Here is an 18,997-nt window from a genome sequence, read left to right as displayed (position 1 = left end):
ATTCCTTGGTCACATGTGTTTTTTAGAATATATTATCCATTCCCTTGGTCACATGTGTTCTCCAAATTGTCTTCCATGCATGCTCCTCATGTTTCCATTTTATTTGCATATGGTCCCTCCTCCCACAAGTGTTCCCCATGAGTGTATGGGAGAAAATTTGTTTTGTCACTTGTCTTGCTAGACTGTTTAATTAAATGTCTTCTTCTTATTAAACATGGTTTGTTCATGTTATTCTCCTACTCAATAAACTCCAAGGGCTCCCAGTTTCATCTAGGATCAAACTCTTCCATTTGACTTTTTAAATTTTATTTTTAATTTATGGAATAAAACAAACATTTTCACAAAGTAGTATAATGAAAAGATGATTGCACATGGAACTTCAAATCTACTATGCTTGCTATTACTGTCAAATATACAACAAAACCATCATGTAAATTTCTGGGGTTTTTTCCTTTTTTTTTTTTTTTGGACAGGTTAGCCCAAACCTGCAATTCCAACTTTATTATATGTTATTCTCCCTCCCACATTCTGTGATCTGGCCAAACTGGCCAAATCCATTCTCACACATGACATTCCTTCTCTGTTGCCTCCATGCCTCAGCAGCAGCTGCCTCCCACCCCATGCTTGAAATGCTCTATTTCCTCACCTCAGCCTTTCAGACCCTAGTTTCCTTCAAAACCTATCTCAAGATTTATCTTCTAAGTAAAGATTTTCCTGCTCTCCCTGCTACCTAATTCCCCCCTTGTATTTATTTGTGTTTGTTTTATACATGTGCATTTATGTTCTTATCACCCATAATAAAACATAAGTTCTTTGAAGATAAGGACTGTTTCATTCTTTGACTTTGTAGGCCTCCCCAAATCAATCACAGTGTAGGCACTTAATAGAGAAGCAGGCACTTAATAAATTCTTGCTCATTGGTTAAGTTAATATGTCCTTTCTTCTTGGCTTTGGTTGCTTTTGTTAAGGTTTTTTTTTTTATAAAAGTTAATATTTGGCAGAAGGAAAAATTTCCTGGGTATTAAATCTGCTCAAAGGAAAGGATGGTTTCTCACATAGAAGAAAATGTAGAGGGGTTTGAGGAATCCTCCATTCATCAGATGATTAGGTAGAATAGAATACTCCTTAAAAAAAAAAACATATAAGAAACAAGTAAACAAACAGAAAAGCTTGAGTGAGAAAACTAAGAGAAAGAGGCTAAAGAGACAGGAATACTGACCTCGGTCCTGAATTTGGAAAAAATGTCACATGGAAGACAAGAGGAAGAAAAATCACTTGAATGCTAGAGCTAAGGAACTTTCCAGAAAGTAAGGAGAGGAAGAAATCCTTTGTGGAGGGACAAGCTACTTGTCTTTTAGTGAATTGTGATGTAGATCCTTGGTGATATCAGGTGAGAGAATTCTTAGTAAAAGTCAAAAGAAGAAAGGACAAGAAGTTCTGCCTTTTTGTCAGAATGGGAAGTGACCGCATTCTTTTGTTTTGTTTTTGTTTTGGGGAAGTGAGGGGACATTGTGTTATTTATATAGTCACCTGAAACAACAAGATATGGGTCAATTATCTTTCCTGAGCGAAGTAACTAGAACAACTTCCAGATGACGTCACTTGTCAAACTTGATGACTACTAGCACTTCTGGGGACTGATGTAGGCAGAAAAAATACTGGTCTAAGGAATCTAGAAGACACTGTTAAATATTACAAAGGCTAGGAAGAAAAACTGAAGTCTTAGAGGCACAGGAAGCATTTTCATTATTGCCACCAATAGAAGGCAAAACCTTAAGTAAAGAAAAGCAAACCTGATCCGTGAAAGCAGGTTCTTCCCAACCGACCTCAAAACTGGGAAGATCTGGAGGGGCAGAGCCAAGATGGCAGAGTAGAAGCACGACCTACCTGCGGCTCTGGCTTCCACTTTCCCCTATCCATGTAAAAATGGGACTCTAACCAAACTTTGGAGCTACAGAACACACAAAATGACACAGAGAAGCTAACCTCCCACTGAGGACAGCCCAGCAGGCCGGCAGGAATTGGCCAGCATGGTGCTCTGAGAGCCGAGCCCAGCACCACGCTGAGGCTTTAGCTCCAGGGCGGGCCTGACCAGCCACCTGCCAGAAGGATTCCAGATCAGCAGCAGCTGTGGCAATACATAGATGTGAAGGACAAGGTGACAGGCCAGTGCAGTCTGGACTTTGGGACCCAGTAAGTGGGAGTGCGTGGCTTTTACCCCAGGGGCGAGAAACTGCTGAGACACTGGCACAGCCAGCCAGCGCCACGTGGCGGCTTCAGCTCCTGGCCTGCAGAGTGTAGGGGGACGAAGCACCAGTCTGAGGGTTAATCACTCTTGCTTTAACCTGCTTGGATCTGGATTGCAGTCTAGGGTGGAGGTCCTGGGGTGTGTGTCCAGCTTGCCAGAGCGTGTGGAGATCTCAGAGAGGGCACCCATCTAATACCTCCAACAACTGAGAAAACCCCAGCGTTTGGGACGAAAACTCCCCTGTCTGGTGGCAAAGTCCTACTGTGGCAAAAAGCCCAAAAGTCAAATCATTGACTGGCAAAATGAGCAGGCAAAGGAAGCAAAGCAGACAGAAGATTCCAACATTACACTCCTATTTTGGGGATAAGAAGGAGCAAGGCATGGAACAGGAGGAAAACAGTGAAGTCAGAACTCCTGCACCAAAAGCTTCAAAGGAAAATACAAGCTGGTTACAGGCCATAGAGGACCTTAAGAAGCAGATAAGAGAAGTGGAGGAAAAATTGGGAAGATAAATAAGAACAATGCAAGAAAATTATGAAATGAGAGTCAACAGCCTGACAGAAGAAAATAATACCTTAAAAAACAGACTGACTCAAATGGCAAAGGAGGCTCAAAAAGGCAATGAGGAGAAGAATGCCTTAAAAAGTCGAATTTGCCAGATGGAAAAAGAATCTCAAAAGCTCAATGAGGAGAATCATTGCTTCAGAGTTAGATTGGAACAAATGGAAGCTAATGACTTTATGAGAAATCAAGATGCTGTTAAACAGATCCAAACAAATGAAAGAATAGAAGGCAATGTGAAATATCTCATGGGAAAAACCACTGACCTGGAAAATACATCCAGGAGATATAACTTAAAAATTATTGGTTTCAGGACTACCTGAAAGCCATGACTAAAGTAAGAACATAGAAAGCATCCTCCAGGAAGTTCTCAAAGAAAACTGCCCTGATGTTCTAGTACTGGAGGGCAAAATAGAGGTTGAAAGAATCCACCGATCACCTCCTGAAAAAGATCCCAAAAAGAAAACTCCTAGGAATATTATAGCCAGGTTCCGGAATTCCAAGATTAAGGAGAAAATATTACAAGCAGCCAGGAAGAAACAAATTGAATATTGTGGAAACACAATCAGAATAACCCAGGATCTGGCAGCTTCTACACTGAGGGATCAAAGGGCTTGGAATGTGATATTCTGTAGGTCAAGGGAGCTGGGAGCAAAACCAAGAGTCACCTACCCAGCAAAACTTAGTATCATGTTTCAGGGGAAAATTTGGTCATTCAGTGGAATAGAGGACTTTCAAGCATTCTTGCTGAAAAAACCAGAGTTGAATAGAAAATTTGACATTCAGATACAAGAAGCAAGAGAAGCATGAGAAGGTAAAGAGGGAAAAGAAATCATAAGGAACTTATCAAAGTTGAAATATTAACATTCCTACATGGAAAAAATAATTGTATTTTATGTAACTTTCCTCAGTAGTTGAAGGGATTAGAAATATATATATATATATATATATATATATATATATATGTCTATATATGAGGGTATATGGGCATATGAATACATATGTGAATGTGTGTATATATGTTTACAGGTATACATAGATAGAGGGCACAGGACCAATTTAACAGGAAGGGATGATACTTAAAAGGTGAAACTAAGAGGTGAGAGGAATATAATGAGAGGAGATGAGGAGAGACAGATTGGGGCAAACTATCTCATACAGAAGAGGCAAGGGAAAATGGTTACAATGGAGGGGAAGAATAGGAAGGCAAAAGGGAATGGGTCAACCTTATTCCCATTGAATCTGGCTTGAGGAGGGAGTGAAATACACACTAAATAGGGGATCTCACCCTCCAGGAGAATGAGAGGGGAAAGGGATAAGAGGGGGGATGATGGAAGGGAGGGCAGGCTGGGGGGGAGGGAAGTTGGAAGCACTCACTTTTCAAAAGTGACAGGATCAAAGTAGAGAATAGAACAAGTGGGAGGTGGGATAGGAGGGAGGGAAATATAGTCAGTCTTTTACAATATATCTACTAGGTTATTTTTTTGCATTAGCTGCGCATGTACAACCTATACTGAACTGCTTGTCTTCCCAGTGGGGGTGGGTGGCAGGGGGGGAAGGGAATGAATCTGGAATTGAAAGTTTTAAAATCAAATATTCAAATATATGTATATATGTGTGTGTGTGTGTGTGTATACTATTATTAATACCATCTTACATGTAATTAAGAAATAAGATATACAGGCAATGAGGCATAGAGATCCACTGGAAAATTCGAAACAGGTATGGGAGAAAATATGGGAGAGAGCAGATTGGAGGTGGGGATATCCTGTGGGACTGCTGTTTTGGGGGGATGGGTGGGGGAAAAACGGGGAGAAAACTTGTAACTCAAAATCTGGTTGAAACAAATGATGTAAATCAGAAGTTAATAAAGCATTTAAAAAAAACTGGGAAGATCTGGGTTCAAGTCCCACCTTTGACAAATAGTATATTCCCTCACAAGTCATGTAATTCATTTCTCAGTTCTCTAGGCAGCTCTGTAGAATTATAAATTGCAGAGAAGGTGCCAACCTGCATTGGTAGAAGTTGTTTTCTCACTTGGGAGTTCTCTATACCTATGAAATCACAGGTCCTTTTCCCATAGTTATCCCTATTTGGTCATGCAAGGCTGCTATTTTTTTTTTTTACTACATCTTATTAAATGCTATTTCCATTTCTTCTCATAGCACACTAGGAGCTGACACACTGGTGTCCAATGCTGATGGATGCACTATCACCATCTATGAAAATTGATCACTATAAAAATGATAGCCGGTCTGTGTTCATATCTATTTGTTATTCTCCTTCAAGTGTCATTTATATAAATATTCTTGAGGTGATCTGGCTTAGCTGGGCTTCACATCAAGTATCTTGAAGTCTTGGTTTGTTTTTATTTTCTTCCAATGTCTTTTGCTACTCTGTGAGACAACAATGCTCATAACCTTTAACCCTACTCCTTTGTAATATTTTGTAAAGGAGCTTGAACCCTAAACAAAAGTTGTTCATGGCTACTATAGTTCTCCATTTGACAAGGAGATTAAATGTCAACTGAAGCTTTTTATAGGTTCTTTGGGTTCCCATATTGTGATAGCTTTTACATTGATTAAACTTCTTTTAAAAAGGTGCTTGGTCATCAGAGTCAACGTATTTATTTTTTTTTTAGAATAAATAGCTTGAATCGGATGTGGTATCTTCTCATATTCATTCTTCTAATTTGTTACTGATTTTTGACTTGCTCTAGTCAACCAATGATCTGACTACATAAAGACAGTTGATTCTAAAATAATTTTCCTATTAATTACCAATAATTTCTTAACTGTTTATATAGAATTAATGACACTTTTTTGATATTCTGTTTTTAACTATTTGAAGTTCTGTCATGAGCAGCTTGGTGATGCAGTGGATACAGTCCTGGAAGTGGAGTCAAGAAGATATCTCTTCCTGAATTCAAATCTGGATCCAGATGCTTACTTGCTGTGTGACCCTGGGGAAGTCACTTAACCCTGTTTGCCTCAGTTTCCTCATCTCTAAAATGAGTTGAAGGAAATGGCAAACCACTCCAGCATCTTTGCCAAGAAAACTCCAAATGAGTTAATGAAAAATTGGAAATCACTGAAAAACGATTAAACAACATGTGTAAGAGAGAATAGACTTAGATGTCTTGATCTCAGAGGAAAAGAAGTGGAATGATCAAGTAAAAGTTGTAATTTCTGCCTTGCCATGTACAAATTTGAGCTTAATGCAGTGAGAAATTCCTTTTGACCCCCTTCATTCCTTAATTTCAAACTTAATTTTCAATATATTTTCCACTATCTTTCCCCATGCTCAATTTCACTTTTAAGTCAACAAGTATCAACATATTTGGTTTGGAAGATCTTTTTACTTCATAGAATTTCTCTCTTTCTTTGTCTTCTATTAGCAGGCTTTGATTATAAAAGCTGTAGCTGTCTCCTAGGTGTTCCATTTGCTTATTCTTATGAGCACTGCAGTATAAGATGACAAATGTCCTATGAAATGATGTTTTGTGTTGTCTATGGGAACAAAAGGAAGTCAATTACTTTATTTGCTTCACTGAGGAGAACTCACAAGCTATTTCATTTAGCTACAATTTCCTCAATTATTCTGGCTTAATTTATTGCAAGAATATCATTGTAGATGTGTCATATTTGCAGGTTGATATGAGTCAGAGCCTATTGGAGAAGGAGAAACTATAGAATCACTGGAGAGAAGAGAAGCCTTGTCACATACAGCTTTAAACTTTATGAAGTTCTTTCCTCACAACAGCCTTATTACCCCCATTTGAAAAACGTCAAAGAGGTCAAGTAATGTTCTCATGGTCATACAACCAACAAGTGTCAGAATAGGGGCTCAAAACCTGATTTTCTGCTCCCAAGACCATAGAACTTTGGATGAAAATTCACAGCACTCTCGATTCTTTTGACAACTTGAGAACTGGGAAAAACAATTTGTAATGTGTATCTATGTCCAAAATCTTGATTTCTCTTGGAAAGTATTGTTTCTAAATGGTACAAGATGGGCTGTGGAATGATAACATACTTGTTTTGTATCCACAAAGCATCATTTTAATCAAAATTCTTTACCTTTTTCTCTAGCTCATAATTGTTTGGAAATTCATTGGACATATTTAATGTGTCTACCCCAAACATTACATTGTTGTTGTTTTTTTTAGCATTCTTTTACATTTTTTTAACATGAAGTGTTTTGCCATTTTTCAGAGGATGTGTTACTGGCTTAAGGACACCATCCCAATGGTCCAACTGACCATCTGTTACCTCTTGCTTTTCTCCATAATCAGTACATCTTCTTTTCTGATTTTATATGCCATTGATAATGCCTTTGAAACTCATTTTAAAAATGATTTTTATTGATAATTTTTGTTAATTCTATCACCATGAGAGGCGGCCAGATGGTGCAATAGACAGAGTGCTAAACCTAAAGTTGGAAGATAAGTGTTCCTGACTTCAATTCTGACCTTAGGCATTTACCAGCTATGTGACCCTGGGCAGGTCACTTGAATCTGTTTGCCTCAGTTCCTCATCTATAAAATGAGCTGCAGAAGGAAATGGCAAATCATTCCATATCTTTTACAGGATGACTCCAAATGGGGTCATGAAGAGTGAAACAACAGAAACATGACCATGGTTATCCCACATATTCTACTTTCTGCCTCTTCCACAAAACTACCCTCCCCACCTTCCTACCATGGCAAACAATATTTTTAGAGAGAGAGAAAAAAATCAGCACAACTAATCAATACATTGAAAAAGTCCAAAAACATGTGCAACATATAACACCTGTGGATTTTCCACATCCATGAAGAGATGTTAGGGATATTTTCTCATTTTTTTTTTATTTAAGCCCTGCTTGGTTTTGGTTTTGTTACATTTGCTTCTGATTTTTTGGTATATATCTTTGTTCTTTCCATTTACTTTGCTGTTGTTGCTGTCTATATTATTTTCTTGTCTTTGCTTACTTTACTTTGCATCAGTTCACATAGATCTGTCCATGTTTTTCTGTATTCACCACACCCATAATTTCTTACAGTCTGTTAATACTTATTTTTTGTTAATACTTATTATTTGTTTAGCCATTCCTCTACTGATGGACATCTATTTTATTTCCAATTTTTAGCTATCACAAAAAATGATATTATAAATACTTTGGAGTATATAGGGATTTTCTGCTTACGGATGGCTTCTTTGGGGTATATACCCAATAATGAAGTCTCTAGTTCAAAGGGTATGGATATTTTATTCACTTAATTTGCATAATTCAAATTACTTTTCAAAATGGTTTCACCATTTCACATCTCCACCCAAAATATATAATTGTGCCTATCTTTTCACAACCTTTCTAATGTTTAATACTATGTTTGGACATTTTTGCAAATTTTCAGGTATAAAATGAATTTCAGGGTTGTTTTGACTTAATTTCTGTTTTTAGTGATTTGGAACATTTTTATGTGGATGTGAATGCAGTCATTTGGAGAACTGTTTGTTCATATTCTTTGAAATTTTATCAATTCTTCTATGCAACATGAGTAATATGAAAATGTACTTAATAGAAATATATGTGTAGAGCCATATCAGATTGCATGCGGTCTATCTATCTGTCTATCTTGGATACCATACTCTTATCAGAGAAATTTGAAACAAAGTGTTTTCCCCCCATTTGATCACTCTCCTTCTTATTCTTGGTTCATTCATTTTGTTTGTGAAGATGATTTTTTGGTTTTAAGTAATCAAAATTATCTTTTTTTTTAAACTCTGGTAATTGCACCTGTCTTTTCATTAAGAATTCATCTACTCTTTGCTGCTCATGTTGAGGATGGGGATCTTGTGGGACAACTGGCATGAGTGTTGCAAGATGGGGGAAAGCACAAAAAAAAGTGTAAGTATCAACTGGACAGCCCATCCACCAACACCAAGATTAACTGTTGTACCCACACCTTAAGAGTCCAAAGAGACAACAAAAAGTATGGGTCACAGAGGCTGGTCATGTGGAACTTTTTCTGGTGCTCTGAGTGCTGTACCCACAAAACAAGAATTATTGTCATTGACACAAAAGAAGGGAGAAAATTTGACTCCTGAGGAGGAAGAAATTCTAAATAAAAGTTGTCAAAGAAGATCCACAGGAAAAATGGGGAGTGGAAGAGGAATGTCAAAATCAGCTTGCTTCTGGAAGAAACAGTTCCAGCTGAGCAAGCTCCTCATCTGCATCACCATATCTATTTCAGGCCACTGTGGCTGAGCAGATAGCTATGTACTGGAGGGCAAAGAGCTGAAGTTCTATCCAAGAAAGATCAAGGTCAGAAAGGATAAATAGCCCTTACTCAGACATAGTCTTAACTGAGACATTCACTAACAGAATAAATCCTCAGATAGGAGAAGGAAGGAAGGAAGAAAAGATAGAAGGTAAGAAGGAAGGGAGGGAGGGAAGATGGAAGTTAGAACAGTTCTGCCCACGCATATCTGTGAGCAGTTTATGATCTATTTCTCTTCTAATTTTAACCGTATTTTCTTTAATATTAAAGTCATGTATCTATTTAGAATGCATTATAGAATATGGTGTAAAGTGTTGGTCTAAGCCTAATTTCTGCCAGACTGCTTTCCAGTTTTCCAAGTAGCTTATTTTTAAATCAAATAATAAGTTCCCCTTCTCCCTTCCCCAGTAATTTGTTTTATACTTTACCAAACACTGGGTGATTGAATTTCATTCTTTCTGATTCTCCCTTGTCTAGTCTATCCTGCTGATCTCTCTATACTTTTACTAATGCAAGATGTTATTGATGATTGCTACTTTACAATATAGTTTGAAGTGGTGTACTAGATAAAGCATGGTACATGAATTCAGGAGGACTCATCTACATGAGTTTAAATCTGCCCTCAGACACTTATTAGCTGCATGACCCCGGGCAATTCGCTTAACTCTGTCTCAATTTTCTTATCTGTAAAATGAGCTGGAGAAGGAAATGGTAAACCCCTCCAGTATCTGCCAAGAAAACCTCAAATGGGGTAACAAAGAGCTGGCATGACTGAAAACAACTTCATCTTTGCTTCTTTGCATTTCCTTTCATATTCTAAATCTTTTATTTTTCCAAATGAATTTTATTTTTATTTTAAGAAGTTTTGTAAAGAATCTTTTTTTGTAATTTGATTGGCACAGCATTAAAAATGCAAATTAATTTTGGTAGGGTTGACATTTTTATTATATTGGCATCACCTAATCATGAGCAATCCAGCTAAATATATTTTTTTCCAAATTTCTTTAAGGAATATTTTGTAGTTGAATCTATACAAATCTTTCTGTACTTTGGAGACTGATCCATAAATATTTTATACATTTTGGAGCTATTTGGAATGAGATTTTCCTTTCTATTAATATTTCTTCTGTTTTTTGATTATTATAAAGAAATACTATTGGTTTTTGAATATTTATTTTGTAGCCTGAAATTTTGTTGAAGATGTTGTTGCAATTAATATAATTGCTGATACCTTGGATTTTCAAATTAATCCATCATTTCATCAGCAAACACAGATAGTTTATTTCCTTTTTACCTATCTTTATTCCTTTAATTTTTTTTCTCTCATCATTACTGTTGCTAGCATTTCCAGAACTATATCAGTAGTGGGTAGAGTGGGAATCCTTGCTTGACTGGTATTTATTGGAAAAGGTTCTGGTGTATCCCCATTGAATAGGATGTTAGCTTTTGGTTTTAGATAAATGCTTTGTTATGATATTTAAAATGTCTCTCAATAGTTATACTTTGTAAAGATTTTAGCATAAAAGACTTATTCTCTGTCAAAGGTTTTTTCCAAATTTATTGAGATGAGGCAGTGATGAGGGATGGCTCCCAATAGTTCAGCAGGAACTCTGATCTTATCTAAGACCAGAAAACCTTCGATTCAGTCTTGAAAGAATTCAGTAGGCCCAAGCCCACTAGGAGTTAGAGTAGTAAAAGTTTATTGTATCCTTTACAGTGGGCAAGAGTCCTTTAAGGGGACCTGCAACCTTAAAGGGGTAGAATTAAGGTTTTTACAGAAAAATCCATAGTAGAACCCCTGCCAATTATGCTAACTAGGTGATTAAGGGTGGGATTAGGGAGGAGTTAAGGTGGGGTCAGTGTTTAAAGGGACATGCATTTTTCATGTAACTGCACAGGCATATTGCCCATGATTCACTGGGAAAAAGCCCAATGCCGGGCTACCTGGAGGTGTGGTTTTAGGCTTGAAACGTCACTAAGTTGGTTAGCGGTCAAGGGCTGATGGAGAAGTGCCCAGTCTTCCACCCATCAGTGTCATGTTTGACAAGATTGATGTTTGGGAACCAAAGCTCTTAAGGAGTTAACCCAGAGATAGTGTCCTGAAAGATTCAATGAGGCAGCCAAAGAGTCAATCTAGAGACAGGGTACCAAAGGATTCATGGGGGCAGCAGGACACTATACAAGGGGGAGATAATAGTTGACTAAGCTGGAATGTTTATAGATACTTTAGTGAAGGATTCATAGGAATAGTTTGTTATTGTTCCAAGCTGAGATAGTTGTAGTTGGGCAGAGTTATTGCTCTGAAGCTAGGGGCGGGGGGAGGAGGGGCAGAATTAATGCTCTGAGACTTGGGGGAGGGGGTATGATTTTACAAACTGGTTTTACAGACTGATGTTATAAAGTGGTATTACACATTGATGTTACTAACATAGATCCCAAACACCCCATCATCAGTGCAGGGGCAGAGTCAAGAAGGCAGCGAAGAAACAGGACTCCGAGGGGCTCCCACTTCCACCTCCTCCAATTCATGTAAAAGGTGACTCTGAACAAACTTTGGAGCTACAGAACCCACAAAATGACACAGAGAAGCTAACCTCCCTCTGAGGACAGACTGGCAGGAATCGTCCAGTGAAGCACTCTGGGAGCCAAGCCCAGCCCTGAAGGAGCCCGAGGTTTTAGCCTCAGGGTAGCCACAACCAGCTGCCAGCTGAAAGGACTTCAGATCACTAGCAGCTCTGGCAGTTTCAAGAATTATCAACCCATAAATGTTAAGGACAAAGTGAGAGGTTTATATGGACTTTGTGAACTGGGAGTTCTGAAGTGCAGTCAGGCCTTTACCCCTGGAGGGAGAAGTGGCTGAGGCGCTGTGGCCCTGCAGCCACTACCACCATGTGGCTGCTTCAGAGCTCCTGGTCTGCAGATTGTAGGGGGGACCAAGCGACCAGTCTTAGGAGTATTTGCTCTTGCTTTAACCTGCTTGGATCTGGATTGCAGTCTAGGGTAGAGGTCCTGGAGTGCATGACCAGTTTGCCAGAACATGTGGAGGCCTCAGAGTGGGCACCCATCTAATACCTCCAGCATCTGAGAAAACCCCAGAGACTGGAACAAAGTTCACCCCTCTGGTAGCAGAGTTCTACTGTGGCAAAAAGCTCTAAAGTCAAGTAATTGAGTGGCAACATGAGCAAATGAAGGAAGCACAGTGGTCCAACTCTGGATTCCTATTTTGGGGACAAAAAAGATAGGGGAATGGAACAGGAGGAAAACAATGAAGTCAGAAATCCTGCACCAGAAGCTTCCAAGGAAAGAATAAGCTGCTTACAGGCCGCAGAGGAGCTTAAGAAGGATTTTGAAAACCAATAAGAGAAGTAGAGGAAAAATTGAGAAGAGAAATGAGAATGATGCAAGAAAATTATAATTATAAATCAATTGTAAATTGAGAGTCAACAACCTGACTGAAGAAAATAACATCTTAAAAAAGATACTAACTGAAATGGCAAAAGAGGCTGAAAAAATCAATGAGGAGAAGAATGCCTTAAAAAGCCAAATTTGCCATATGGAAAAAGAATCTCAAAAGCTCACTGAGGAGAATCATTCCTTCAGAATAAGATTGGATGCAAGCTAGTGACTTTAGGAGAAATCAAGATACTATTAAACAGATCCAAACAAATGAAAAAATGGAAGGCAATGTGAAATATCTCATTGGAAAAACCACTGACCTGGACAATAGATCCAGGAGAGATAATTTAAAAATTATTGGACTACCTGAAAGCCATGATCAAAAAAAAAGAACCTAGAAATCATCCTTCAAGAAATTCTCAAGGAAAATTGTCCTGATGTTTTAGAACCAGAGGGCAAAATAGAGGTTGAAGGAATCCACTGATCACCTCCTGAGAAAGATCCAAAAAAGAAAACCCCTAGGAATATTATAGACAGGTTCCAGAATTCCTAGATCAAGGAGAAAATATTACAAGCAGCCAGGAAGAAACAATTTGAATACTGTGGAAATACAATCAGGATAACACAGCCTCTGGAAGCTTCTACATTTAGGGATTGAAGGTCTTGGAATATGATATTCTGGAGGTCAAAGGAGTTGGGATTAAAACCAAGAATCACCTACCCAGCAAAACTGAGTATCATGTTTCAGGGGAAAAATATGGTCATTCAGTGGAATAGAGCATTTTCAAGCATTCTTGCTGAAAAAACCAGAGTTGAATAGAAAATTTGACATTCACATACAAGAAGCAAGAGAAGCATGAGAAGGTAAACAGGGAAAAGAAATCATAAGGAACTTATCAAAGTTGGACTATTAACATTCCTACATGGAAAAATGATAATTGTAATTTATGAAACTTTTCTCAGTATGAGAATAGTTGAAGGGAATAGGGAAAAAAAAAAATATATATATATATATATATGTCTATATAGGAGGGTATATGGGCATATATACATATGTGAGTATGTGTATATATGTGTACAGGTATACATAGATAGAGGGTACAGGACCAGTTGAATAGGAAGGGATGATACTTAAAAGGTGAAATCAAGAAATGAGAGAGGGGGGCGGCCAGGTAGCACAGCGAGTAAGAGCACAGGCTCCAGTGTTGAGAAGACCTGGAGATCGAATCCCGGGCTCAGACACTTAGCACCCACCCAGAAACACCTGGCCGTGTAACCTTGAGCAAGTTACTTAACCCCAATTGCTTAGGGGCGGCCAGGTGGCTCAGCGAGTAAGAGCACCGGCTCCAGTGCTGGGACGACCTGGAGATCGAATCCCGGGCTCAGACACTCAGCACCACACCCAGAAATAACTGGCCGTGTAACCTTGAGCAAGTTACTTAACCCCGATTGCTTAAAAAAAAAAATGAGAGAGGAATATAATGAGAGGAGATGAGGACAGATAGAATGGAGTAAATTATCTCATATAGAAGAGGCAAGGGAAAACTGTTACAATGGAGAGGAAGAACAGGAAGGCAAAAGGGAATGAGTTAAACTTATTCTCAATGAATTTGGCTTAGGGAGGGAATGACATACATACTAAATAGGGTATCTCACCCTACAGGAGAGTAGAGGGGAAGGGAATGAGAGGGGGGATGATGGAAGAGAAGGCAGAGTGGGGTGGAGGGAATTTGGAAGCACCTACTTTTGAAAAGGGATAGGATCAAAGTAAAGAATAGAACAAGTGGGGGGTGTGATGGGATGGAGGGAAATATAGTCAGTGTTTCACAATATATCCACTATGGAAATGTTTTGTATAGCTACACATGTACATCAATACTATATTGAATTGCTTATCTTCCCAGTAAGGGTAGGTGAAGAGGGATATAGGGAAAGAATCTGGAATTCATAGGTTTAAAATCAAATGTTCAAAATATATTATTATTATTTTACATGTAACTGAGAAATAAGATATACAGGCACTGGGGCATAGAGATCCACCATGCCCTATTGGAATGTCAGAGGGGGCACGGGGGAAGATATAGGAGAGAGCAGATTGGGGGAGGGGATATTCAGTGGAATCACTGTTTTGGGGTGGTGGATAAGGGAAAATGGGGAGAAAATTTGAAATGAATGATGTAAGCTAAAAAAATAAACAAAAAAACAAATTTATAGAGATGATCATGTGGTTTTCAATGTTTTGGTTTATAGCATGATTAATCATGTTGATTGTCTTACAAATAATAATATTGGCTTATAATTTTCTCTTTGTGTTTTATATTTCTCTGGTTTAGGTGTTAGAACTGTATCTCATAAAAAAGATTCTGGTAGGGCACTTTTTCAATTTTTGAAAATAATTCATGAGATAAGGGTATTAACTGTTCTTTAAAAGTGTGAAGTTGTCGTCTTGTAAATCTATCAGGACCGGATCTAGCCTGCTCTTGGTTTGATCCTCCTTGTTTACAGATCACTAAGAAACTGATATCTGACCACAGGAAGCATGCCTTGGAGCCACGCCTATATCAGAAAGGAGACATATGTAACTCTTATAAAAGAACAATTAATAGAAGAAACTTCTTGACCACATAGACAGTAAACTCATAGATTTTAAGCTGGAAAGGTCTAATTTTACAGATAAGGAAACTGAAACCTAGGGAATTCAAGGAATTTGCCTAAAGTCAAACAGAAAGTAAGCATCAGAGGTGGAATTGACCCCCAAGTCTTCTGAATCCAACATTCTACTCTGCTATGTTTAAGGTTGCATGACCTCTTTTGTTGGCTTTTATATGCTAACCATTAACTGGGATAAAATAGTCAATGAAAGTGATAGCAGTAGCTCTGCTTCATTCTGGGGAAGCTCTGAATTCATGACCCTGGTGTAGTTTTGCCTGCTTTCTATGATAGCAAAAAGAGTGTGGTTCTGGGAAGCTCTGTTTTAGGTTATCTTCCACTTTGGTGCATAATACAAGTCCCTGTATGTGGTAAATTAAGATCAAGTTAAAAGATTGTTCAAAGGTCACTGTCCACCATCTTTGAATCATTATTTAAAAACTTAAATTCCTTAAGCATACTTGACAGACTGGTAAGAAATTTGGTGCCAACATTACAGAATTATTCTCATTCTCTCTGTCTTTCTGTCTCTGTCTCTCTCTGTCTTTATTTTATCTCTTTCTCTTCATTTCTCTGTCTCTATCTAGGTGTTTCTCTGTCTCTGTCTCTGTCTCTCTCCTAGCTCCTGGCCCAGTGCTGTTTATATTGACTGGATAATTTTAGTCCATATGGAATCTCATCACCATGGATATTTCTTCAAATAGTGGTATAATTGGATGATATTCTGTTCATATAGATCAGGAAGATGAATTCCAAAATCTTTGGGGACTTATATTATACTCAGCTCCCATGGGTTTAGCAATCATCTCTACACACAATTCTTTATATCCAGCCTAGCCTCTTTCTTAAGTTTCAGTTGTACATTCTTAACTACCTATTGGACATTTCAAATTGCATATTCCAGAGACATCTCAAATCTAATGTGCCCCAAATTGAACTCATTATCTTTCCCAAAAAAAATCTATCCATTTTCCAAATTTCCTTATTTTTGTTGAAAGTATTCCAGGTCCCGAACTTTGCATTCATCCTCAAGAGGCAGCTAGATGGGAACAGTGGTTAGAGCTTGGACTTAGAGGCAGGAAGACCCCACTTCAAATTTGGCCTTAGACTTCTGCTAGCTATGTGACTTGGGGAAAGTCACTTTATCTCTATTTGCCTTAGTTTCCTCATCTATAACATGGGAATAATAATAGCATTTATCTTGAAGAGTTGTGATGTTTTAATGAGATAATATTTGTAACACACTTAACAACTGCCTGGCACATAGTAGGTGCTTAATAAATACTTGTTTTCTTCCCCTCCCCCTTTAAAATCTGGTTCCTATCTATTGTTATAGCCTCATTGTACATTACCCTGCCTCACTCAACAGCACTCATTTTGGACCTCTGATTTCTATAAGCCATACTCATTTTAGATGTTTTCAACTTTTCTACCATGCCCCTATATAGGATCCCTTCTTCTCTTCCACCATCACTATTTAGCTTTCTTTTGTATTTTCTCTTTCCCCCATTAGATTCTAAGCTCCTTTGAGGGCAGGGACTATTGTTCTTTTTCATATTTGTATCTTCAGTGCTTAGCACAGGGCACATAGTAGGTGCTTAATAAATAATTTTTGACTATTTGATGACTATCTTTAGAAGTATCATGAATAAATGAACAAAAATGGTTGAATTCCTGTGACTATGGGCAAGTTTTATGCTGTCCATCTCCTGCTAGATACAGCATGTCCTTTGAAGGAAGGAAACAATGACAGGTGTATTTTGAGGAAGAGAAGCAAGAGCATGGGTTGGGTGTCTTTCATCTGTCTCAAAATTCCTCCTGCCCCAGTGCAATAATTTCCACCCATGCCAGCATGAGGAAAATTCTACCCCTGTTGCCAACACAGTATCTTAATTGGCATGTGGAGAATCTCCAGAGCAAAGAGAAGAAACCTACCTTTGGACTATAGATCTTCCCTCTTCCTTTGTGTATGTCCTTTGATGGAAAAGGAAGAGGACAGTTTGGGGAAGGGAATTTTGTTCTCGTACTGTACAAATTTGACTTCTATCTCCTGCTGTGCTCTTTCCTACTCTACTGTGCATACTTTCTACTCTTGGGAGAGAGAGGAAAGGAGCAGGGAAGCAGGCATCTCATCTTACCATTTGCCTTTCTACCCATGTCCCTTTCATCTCATGCTGCTCTTAGCTCCAGCCTAATCTTCAACCTCTGTTGGGAAGAGTGCTTCCCCCCAACCCCAATGATTAATATTCTCACATCTGGTCATATACTTCACATGCCAATGATTCTAAACCACTATGGACCATTCTTCAAATCCCATCAACTGATTCCCTATTCCCATCCACCTCAACTTTCCCACACCAAAATCTTAACCTAATACCACCCAACCCTTTCCAGGGTGCCCTCTGCAATGCCTTTTCTATAGGCAACAAACTTCCCTTCACACTTAATCTTTTCCTTTCCTATGCTTTTTATCTACTAGCTGTTACTGAAACTTGGCAACTCCTAGATTACAGACTCCTTGGTTATCCTTTCTAATTCTAGCTAAACCTTCATTTATTCTCCTCAGCTTGCTGATTGTAGCAGCAAGCACCCCAGTGTCCCCAGGGTCGCTGCCAACACAGGTTCTTGGATCTGCTTTGATAAAGGAAAGCAACTCAAAATGGGTTAACAAGCTTACTTTAGTCAGTCAAATATGTATTGTTTACCTAGTTCAGGGGAAAAAGGTCAGCACCCCGAACTTCAGAGTATACAGACAGAATTATCAAGACAGAGAAACAGATCAAGTAGACAGTTTTCAAACTGTTCAACCATTACATCCATACCAAATCAACATCTGGGTTTTTCAAAGCTGGGGGGCTCTCAACAATGGCTTCCCAGAGTTTCATCTGATCAAATCACAGAACACTTCTCAAAGTGAGCCCCAAAACAAAGCTACACATCAGGGCTTATATAGTCTTCTCCTGCCTCAGAGAATGTAACAACCTTATTGACCCACTGGCCAATCAAAAAGTATCTACTGAAAAACAAGCCTCCCACCCCAGGCTCCAGGTGCAAAATTTACATTCCTATTACACTGATTAAGGCAGGGAAGTGAGAATACTATTCCTTTCCCATTGCCACTTCCAGGTTCTCCCCCTACTTTCATCAGTTAGTAACCTTCTCTTCCTTTGAGTTTCATGCTATTCATATCTATAATCCAATAAAAATCCTGGTAACTTTTGTCTTCAGAGTCTCAGGTCATTCCCTTTCCTTCTTCAATGACTTCAGTACATGACTCACAATTTTTCTCTCCTTTCTAACTCTTGTCTTCATATTAGAAGACTTCAACATATATTGTCTTTCCCTCAAACCCCTTGACCACTCATATCGTCAACCTATTCACTTCCCATGAGCTACTCCTCTACCTCTCCTAAGTCACAGACAAAGGTAGTCATATCTTTGATCTTGCAAATATACCCCCTCCATATTAAAAAATTCCTAAATTCCCTAATCCAATCATAACTTTTCTCTCAGATACCTTCTGCCACTGTCTTCAATCCAATAAAGAGGTCTTACTTCTTACCAAGGGTAACTCCAATACTTGTTCAAGTGATCCAATTCCAGCCCATCTCCTCCAACAGATTTCCTTCTTTGTTATCCCTACTCTTTTACTTCTTTCATACTTCATCCTCTACTATTTCATTCCCTGCTGCCTACAAACATGCCCAAGTCACCCCCATCCTCAAAAATCACTCTCACTTGATCTGTTCATCTCCACTATCATCCAATATCTCTTCTGCCCTTTGTATCTAAACCCTTGGAAAAGTTCATCTACAATAGGTATCTCTACTTTTTTTTTTCTCTTCTCATTCTCTTTCTCTGCTCCCATAGCAGTGTTGCCT

General features: G+C 38.5%; 1 long non-coding RNA gene and 1 pseudogene across 3 annotated transcripts in view; one reads left to right on the top strand and one right to left on the bottom strand.

The window, feature by feature from the left end:
- LOC138173768 (uncharacterized) overlaps positions 1-18,997 on the bottom strand; it is a 166,047-nt gene that overhangs the window by 67,279 nt on the left and 79,771 nt on the right. The gene's annotated exons all lie outside the window — the stretch shown is intronic.
- Positions 8,636-9,133, top strand: LOC138173759 (small ribosomal subunit protein eS8 pseudogene; annotated as a pseudogene).

This window comes from Petaurus breviceps, unplaced genomic scaffold (assembly GCF_028583685.1).
Source record: "Petaurus breviceps papuanus isolate PSGF00001 unplaced genomic scaffold, PetGlider_PUasm1.0 129, whole genome shotgun sequence".
NCBI lineage: Eukaryota > Metazoa > Chordata > Mammalia > Diprotodontia > Petauridae > Petaurus > Petaurus breviceps.
Note: the sequence above shows the minus strand (reverse complement) of the source record. Positions and strands in the feature narration are given on the sequence as shown.